The following is an 8,960-nucleotide window of genomic DNA, read 5'->3' as shown; positions in this document are numbered from 1 at the left end:
GAATCATCTCTGAGAAAGCTGCTTTGAGTCTTTACCCATAATTTGCTAATGAATTTCATCTTAAGTGCAGTTGAAATGTAAGAGTTTGACTAGGGATTGGATTGAAAATCATAATTTTTCTTCTTCCTGTTTTCTCTCTAGGCACTTGTTAAGAAATGTTTGAACGCAATGAAGTGTTAAGAGACTGAGAGCTTGTTAAAATAGCAGAGGGGCAGCTGTTGGAGGGGAGGCAAAGAAGAAAGTAAGTAATGCATCTGAAGAATCTTTCTTTCCAAGGAAGATTAAAAGCACTTCAATTTGAGGAAAAATAAATGTCCTTTCAGATCTTCCTGTTACACACTCTAAAATCAAATGAGGCAGAAAATTTGTTTGGCTGCTTCTATGAGCATCAGTCTTTCATGTCTGCATTGGAGCACTGGACCTGGTGTGCACATGCCCAGGTTAATTGCACTGGTAATGGTCTCATGCAGCAACTGGATCCAAAATTGGATGGATATTTAAGAATAATGGATGTACTCATAGTAACTGGGATTGCTAAAACCTGGATAATGTGCTCAAATATCTAGGTTGCAGTGGGTGATACATTCAATTTTGATAAGGACATTTTGCATTAAAAAGGCTTCTCTATCTCAATAATTAATCAACTTCTATATTTATTGCTCAATAGCCATCACTCAGCTCTGGTTAGGCATCTTCAGAGATGGCTTCTCCCAGTGCTTCTGCATTCCCTGCAGCCATCCCAAATGGTGGAACCAATGGGAGCACATCAGCTTCAACTATGAGGGACAAACCCAGCAGCTCTAAAGCAGAGAAATGTCTGTCTGTCCTGGTGTGGGCTGGGCTGGGGAAGGGCTGAGTTCAGGCTGTGTCTGTCTGTGAGAGCACCCAGCCAGGCTCTGCAGGGCACAGTCTCAGGATGAGAGTGCAGCTGGTCAGAGCCTGGTGCTGACAACACCAAGGTGGTGGGTGAAATCCCCACATGGCCACTCACTGAGGAGTTGGACTGGATGGTCCTTGTGGGTCCCTTCCAGCTCAGAACATTGTGTGATAAGGATCTGTGACAAGAAAGCTGCAGCTGGATGCTCACAGGAGCTGTGGGGCTGAGCACAGCCAGCAGCTGCAATTGTTCACTGCAGGTCCTCTCAAATAAGACCCAGTCCATGTTTGTGTACCAAGCCTGGCACAAGGGAAGTGCCTGGCATGTCTCTCTTTGTATTTACCACGTACTAAAGGAAGGGGCAGGCTCTCCATGAGTCCAACCCACTGGTGCCAAACAGGAAAGGACTGCTTGGTCTGTGCCCTGTTCCCTCCTGCTCTCTCTACCTGTGCTGAGCTGGATCTGATGCTTTTTGGATGCTGCCTGGAGCTGAATGAATCTTTTTGTTAATCCAAGTGAAAATTAACCTCCCCTCAAAGAAAAAAAAAAAAAAAAAAAAAAAAAAAGAAAAAAAAAAAAAAAGTGGTCTTTGGTTTGGTTTTTAGTTTGCTTGGTTTGGTTTTGGCAGAATTGCCCCGGAGTTGGCTCAGCACAGGTTCCAATGAATTCAGAGCTGAAGGAAGGCAGGGAGCAGGACCTCTGCCTCCAGAGCTGCTCTCTCAGCTGTTGATCCCTACACTGGGAAGTAGAGTTAACAAGGAAGATTTGTAAAGTGAAGTGTCTTAATTTTTGTGATATTAATTACAAGTTTGTGGAGTGGATATCCTGCCCTAGGAGCAGATCTGAGCTGACTCTCTGGAAAGGTGGCAATACACGTTTGCTTTTGAAAAACAGTGCTGATGTGTGTGCAACCTTTGCTTGTTTCATGATTTACAGGCACAGATATTGAAACAATTCAATTAGATTGCATGTGATTAAAGACACTTCTGCTCTTAATCAGTGTGGATTAGGAGAATAGGTTTAAGAGTTTGAAGGGGGAGCTGAAAATATGGAAGGGGATTTATTAATATTTGAAGTGCAGACTGTCATTCATTCAGCTGTAAGGCTTTGGGATCCCTAGAAGTCCCTGTTTCATTTCCCAGCAGCATACAGATGGGAAAGTCCGTTGACAGATGCATCATATTCTGTGGGAGACTTAGTGGGAATGTTTGCCGTGGACTTATAGTATTATTCATATATAGTTTTTTTTTTTAGAGTGGATTTTAAGCAAGAAATCTGCCTCCATTCCAGTCTAGTTTGCATTTCAGGGCTTACTTGTGCACGTGCCACAACAGGCTGAGCTAATGTCACTGAAGCCCTGAGTGGGATGTGGGGATGGAGCAGGCACAGGGACTGAGCTGAGCTCCTGTCCCACCCCAGCTGCTCCGAGCCCACAGGCTCAGATCACCAGACTGTGCTGGGACAGCCCACTGCTCTGACCCTGTCACACCAGGGAGTCAGAGGACACATCTGGCAACGACTTTATAACCAGACCCTCAAATTAAGGTACACTGAACTCTGAAACTCTGCAAAACCCCCAAAGATTGCTTGGCCGATACGGCAGATACAGATATCCAGGCAACTAAAGAATATCCTGGCATGTATTTGTCTTGCTGGCTTTGAAAATTATAATGGTATATTCTAGGGACTGAATTAAGCCATTTAAATCATCCAGGCTGACTTCTGTAACATCAGAGTTCTTCCTTACATTCTAATTGAGAAAAAAAAATATATTTACCTGTAAAGACCAGTCTGTCATATCCCCCAATAGGGCTGTTCACCTACAAATTGTCCTTGATCTTAGAAGTGCATTTTGTTGGGCTGATGCCTTTCAGTTGAGTAGGCAAGTCCATAAAACTGGCTTTGATGTTCAGCCTAATGTGCTAAATTGAGCCTGGATACTGAAGACATTGCCCAAGAAGGGCACAGAGGTGACGTGGCTTAAAATCTGGCTTGTCTTCACCTTAAAAGAAAAAAAAGAAAAAAAAAAAAAAAACAAACAAAAAAAAAAAAAACCAAACAAACAAAAAAACCTAAAAACCCAAACCAGACAAATAAAAAGTCCCAAGCAGAGAAAAAACACGCACAGAAATTATTGCCATCTACTTTACACATGATCACAGCCAGTCCCTGTATAGTTGCTCTAGTGTTGCTACCACTAGGGGATCAGGACTACTGCTACTCCTTTCTGCTTGAGCAATAAAATAATCCATGTTAGGGTATGAGTAGTAATTTTCTGCTTTTCTGGTTGAGCAACCAAATAATCCTTGCTGGTGTACGAGCAAGTACTTTTCAGCACACAACTGAAAATGGCTTTATCAAAATCCTCAATTAAAACAAACCCTCCCCTGGCCTCAAATATGAAATCCTATTCATTGGCAAAACTGGTTAGCTTGTCAGTTTGTTAAATATTGAGGACTAAACTCACACTGCCAAAAAGGATAACGCAAAATGCAGAGTTTTAACAAAGCCGTAAGAGGGATGGAAGCTTTTCTTTCTCCTGCTAATGTATTTCCAGCACTGTTTTGCATCCTTATAACTCTGGGGAGCCCAGGCTGTGGAGCACACGATTAAGCATTATCACTGTGATTTCAGAGCCATCCTGTTACCCTGAGTAATAACTCATTTTCCACCATTGTGCACACCAATATTGCTGTCAGGGCTGAGAGCCTGACCCTGGCACTGGCACTACAGGGGAAGGGGAGCCTGCATACACCAGCAATAACCATTGTGAGCACTTTTGCACTTGGTAAAGCCAAACAAGCCCATGGAGCAGAACTGCAGGCCTGCCATAGGCTTGTCAGGCTGGGCTAAATGAGGCTGTTCTGTTACTCCATGGCATTTTGGGTTATGGTTGTAGTTTTCTGTGGGTTTATAAGACAGTCTTATGTTTTCCTGGAGGCACTGTTTTCATTTTGAGGGCAAATCATGACTAGTGTTGGATTCGTCTGTTTAATGAGATCGCTCCAGGTAGAAGTTGCTCTCTGTTAATTAAACCATTCACTTGAACTCAAACCTGAAATACTGTTTGGAAGCAGGAGAGCAGCAGCTGCTGGGTGGGGATGTGAGAGGGAGGCTGAGGTTGGTGGGAAGATGCAGCTTTGGGGCAGAAAGAAGTACAAGAGCCTTTACTCTTTAAATCCCTGCTCTTTCAGTCTCCCTGTTGGGCCACCTCACATGCAATGAAATGATGGCTGAGATGTCAATTGATAGAGTATCACAAGGGGCTCTTGCTGCTTATAATCCCTAGACACAGAACTGGAGACCTAGTCCCCATTTCCCAAACAGGCAGGAATGTTTTCATTACTATGTTAATTCAATCTCTCCTAGAACAGTGATACTTTAATTGCTCCTCTGTTTTCCTCAGACATAATCCAATTCCCTTTGGCCTCCTAGTTTATCCACACATTAATTGGGTTATTGCCTTGTAAAACAGAAGGGCAAATATATAGCTTAAATTTTATAACAGACAGTTAATAGGCATGATTGAGATTTTTCAAGTGCCCTAATGCAATTACATGCCAGGCTCCCTGGAATTTCAGTGGGATCTGGGTGCCTTCCTGCCTCACACTTCTTGGAAATTCCCATCCCAAATATGTAAGGATGACTGTATTTCTTTCCTGTACATTGAGTATATCAGAGTTTCTCCTTTTCAACCTGAAGTCTTGATCCTACAGTCTTTAATCCTGTAAATCTGCTTTTGATTTAATCTAGTAAAATTCCTTTTTTTATTTCCTTGATAAAGGGATTGTGGGGTCAAATGCCTTTGAAGTACAGGTGAAGGCTTTGAAGTATAAAAGAGACAGACCCAGGGCTTGGGGGACTGGAAAATGGACACCCAGGTTCTCACATTCAGGACTGCAGTCCCTGTCAAAGGTGACTCTGTGCTTCCCCAAGCTTGTGGCTGCAGGACCAATGTCCATCCCCTGAAATCTGAGGGAGCTGATGAGCAACAGCCTTGTTCAGCACACACAGAAAGCTCTGAAGCTTCCCCATCTCCCCACACCTCCTTGCTGTGGGAAGGAGCTTACTCTGTCACAGCCAGGTCTGTGCTGGTTATCCAACCAGCAGCTGTCTCTGAACCCCCCTGTCTCCTGGGCACTTTTGTCCTGTGAGCTTCTGTTAACTGTGTCAAGAAGCACTGGACCAGGAGAGCAGCAATGAAAATTATTAGGAAAAAAAAAAAAAAACAGAGGCTGTCTAGGATGGCCTTAATTCATTTTGACTTGAACAGTGCAGTGGAACACCAGGACTGAGCACACTGTGAAGATCTTCCCCGCTTGGCTGTTTCAAGCACCACTTGCGACAGCAGGATCAGAAATAACCTTCACTCATAATCAAACACATCCTGCAACTCCTTCAGCTGCCTGGTCTGGGAGGCAACAGCTTGCAGCAGAAGGGGAGATGGCTGCTGCACCCTCCCATGAGTTCCAAGTGACACCAGGCTTGGGACACCCTGAGCAAAGAGCCACCACTGTGACAAAGCCTTCATCAAGGAAAAGTTGGGCTCTTTCATGTCACTGACCTGGAGTTTGAATCAAACAGCTAAAAGGCAATAGGGAATGATCAAAGGGTGAATACTAATGATAAGAGCATTACATTAATTAATTTAATACCTGCCATGCCCTACCCATAGCACACCTGTGGAGTGGCAGGGATCGATTTTCTTCAAACTGGGAAGGGAGAAATAAGAATTGCCAAAGCAATACACACTTTGACCTCTCTATTCCTTTAAAATATGGAGTAGATAAAACTGACAGGGGTCGTTTTGCTTTGATTGGTTTTTAGCTAAAAACACTTTCTATCCTACCTTACAAAGTGTAGGTGTTATAATGGCCAGGGAAAACCAGACATTTCACAGAGCATTATAGGAGTTGCTGAAAATCAGAACTAGAAATAAGTCGATAAGTTGCAAGTGCTGGGAGAGAGCTGGGGGCAGGTGCTCCTCCAGTTCAAGCAGGGACTGAAGGCCCAGAGCTGAGCTGAGCTGGAACCTCTGAGTCCTGGTGAATGCAAAGCAAGACGTGTTTTGGTAAAAAATTATTTTCTTTATTGGAATCTTTCTTGTTTAAAGTAATTTATGGATTTAGAATCAGTCTCAAGTAACTTTCACTGACATGTGAACTGGGGTTTTTCAGGAAGTGATATGTTCCTAACCTCAATGGCCAGAGTGACAATGAACATCCTGGTTCACTTGGGTGTGCCGTGGAGCTAGGCACAATGTTTGCTTTTGCTTCTGACTCTTCCATGGGGGAAGTCAGCCCCTATGGCTGGCTGGGCTTCCAAGTGCCTGTTGATAAAAAATTACTTCTATCTGGAAAGTGTCCCATGTAGGAATATAGAGATATGCTATCCTAGGGGTCTGATAAAAGTCTCTGGAGGAGCTGGATTCTCCATCAATTACAGACAAATTCAGAATATTTTAAAGGTACAGTTGTCCAAACAAGCTGAGAGCTTTATGTGGAGTGTTTCTGGTCTGTTACACTACATTGGCTATGACTGTCATAAGTATCATCTTAAAACCTACAAACAAATCTTGTGCTGTGTCTTTCATTTCCAGGAAACACCTCTAATTTAAATAGAAAAAGTCTGGGTAATTAAGGCAAGCAAAATGCTGTAGTGAGGAATGTGCCATCCAGCTGTCATTGTGCTAAGTACCAATGATTCCTTTCTCCCTTTCCAAGAAATTAAAGGAGTTAGTCTCGTTTCAACTGGGTTCCAGCTCCCAAAGCTCACTTTGCCCATTTCCCAGCGGGGCTGCTGTGGCTGGAGGCGTTCAGCTGTGTGTTTATAGAGAGGGAAGGGTTCCCTTACTGGGCTGGATCCACAGACAGCTCTGGGAGCACCTGAGCCGTTCTGGCCCAGCACAACACCAGGCGAGGGGAGCTGTGCCAGGGCTGAGCCTTCCACGGGCACTGCTGCTCCTGCTGGAGCCTCCGCCGTGGTTTTACCCCTCCTCAGCTCAGGCAGCAGGACCAAGAGGTGAGTTCTCCCTTGGGGAAACTTCCCTGTGTTTCATTTGGGAAATAATAAAAATGAAACATGGAGGTTTCCCCTGCAGTGTGGTGGACTTGGAAAAGACAGAAATGACTGCAGCAGTGCTCTGTTAAATGCTCACTGCCACAGGGGAAGAGATGCTGTGGCTGCTAAATTTGGGGTGGATTAAAACTCCCTTGTAATGTAGGGCAGAATATTTTCATTTGGAGCTTGGAGTCCATCCAAAACAGAAATGCAGAAATACAGAACAAGCTGTGATTCTGACAACTGCTCAATCCTGTCCTTCTACCCCTTCTCCCTGTGCAGAAAAACAACACAAGTTTTCATCTCAAGCCCTTGGTCTTTCTTTCCTTTTCAGCTGAGCACTCATTTCAGTGCTGAAGTTCTGTTTCTTGAAAACCAAGTTTTATTTCTTGAAAACCCAGAAGCCCACAGATTCTTTTTAGGAGATTCTTTTCTTCATTGCAGGCTTCAGAGTTTACATGAGGGGGGCCAGGATATACTTGTTGGGTTTTTTAGTTACAAAATATCTTAAATAATGTCTTTTCTGGTGTCATAATCTATATTTGTTGTTGGTCTTTTCTAATACCTTTCAGGATTTATTAGCTGTGTATATAGAAAACACCCTAAAATACTTTTACTTAGGCTGTTGAGTTGATTGCACCTTATGAGACTCGGTGACATCTTAAGTACTTCATTGAAACTACAGCTATAAGATGATTATTGCTAGGTTATTGGCATTAAATACAACAGTAGCCACAAGGGTTTAAAACTGTTGCATGCATTAGAAAGGGGATAAAATATATTGATTACACTGGGATTTATTCTCAGGTCTTTAAGACAGTGCCCACATGAACCAGGAAAATGCTGACCTTGCTGATAGAAGCTGAGCTCCCATCAGTTCTGCACCAACAGAATCAGGCTCACAGAAAAAGCCTGAGATGGGAGAATCAAAATACCACTGAAGCTGCTGCTGCTGTCTCTCTTACCTACGTGGGATGTGGGCTCCAAATTCAAAGTAGAAGGAAGTACAGCACTGATTTCCTCAAACTGATTCCCAAATAGCAAGCAAGTCATGGGGAAATTGGGTGTTTTCCCCCAGTGAATTTCCTGATTTATCTTTGAGATATATTGTCTTGGCCCCATTCTCTATAGAAGAGCTGCATGGATTGAATGGTCTAAAATCTTTAAGATCAACAAGAAATTGGCCAGCACAGATGGGAACTTCAATCCTGTCTCTAACTTTGAACAGGCAGTGTAAGATCTCAGGGATAAATGAGCGGGCTTAAGGGAAATGTCATGCTTAAAGTACTTTATTACTTACATTCTGTAGCACTGATTTTGATTAATAGCTCTCTCATGCTGGAAGCATCATATCCAGATCAGAGGGAGCTCCACACAAACTACACAGAGACCCCAGAGCTCACTCTAAGGGGCACAATCATAAAACAATTTGTTTGGTTGGAAAAATCTAAGATGGTAGAAATGGGAAAGGGGGCAAAGGTGTTAAAAATGCAGCTATGGATTATCTTTTAGCTCCATTTCAGTGAGGCTCAGCTGTGGTGCATGCTGTGTGTTCAGAGGTGCCAGTCTGGGTTGTTAACCTGGGACTTGGAATGGAGTTGCATCTGGGATGCTGAAAACCATGATGTGATACAGATTGTACCACAGCTTTGTGTGCCATGACACAATTTCCCTGGCCCAGAAGGACCGTCCAAGGCTGAGAGGTCATTTGACTCCCAGGGATGCACAGACTGTAACTTTGCCATCTACAAGTGCTCTGTCACTCTGAAAAATCAGCCCTGGGCCTGGCATAAGATCTGAATTCCCCCTTTGTGCCAGCTGGTGCAGTGCAAGTCTCAGGTCTGTTCTAATTGCAGAAATCTGTGAAGGTGGCAGTAGCAGTTGAAGCTTTATCAGTTTTTTCAAATGTGTAGGTAAAGGAAACGACTCTGTGACCTTGAACTGAACACGACCAGTCTCTTTACAGCCTCAGCATAAACCTTATCAGGACCATGTGAAAAAAGCATTATCACCTTTTGGAACT

This window comes from Anomalospiza imberbis, chromosome 15 (genome assembly GCF_031753505.1).
Source record: "Anomalospiza imberbis isolate Cuckoo-Finch-1a 21T00152 chromosome 15, ASM3175350v1, whole genome shotgun sequence".
Classification (NCBI taxonomy): Eukaryota; Metazoa; Chordata; class Aves; order Passeriformes; family Viduidae; genus Anomalospiza; species Anomalospiza imberbis.
The sequence above is the reverse complement of the archived record's forward strand: the minus strand, read 5'-3'. Positions refer to the sequence as shown.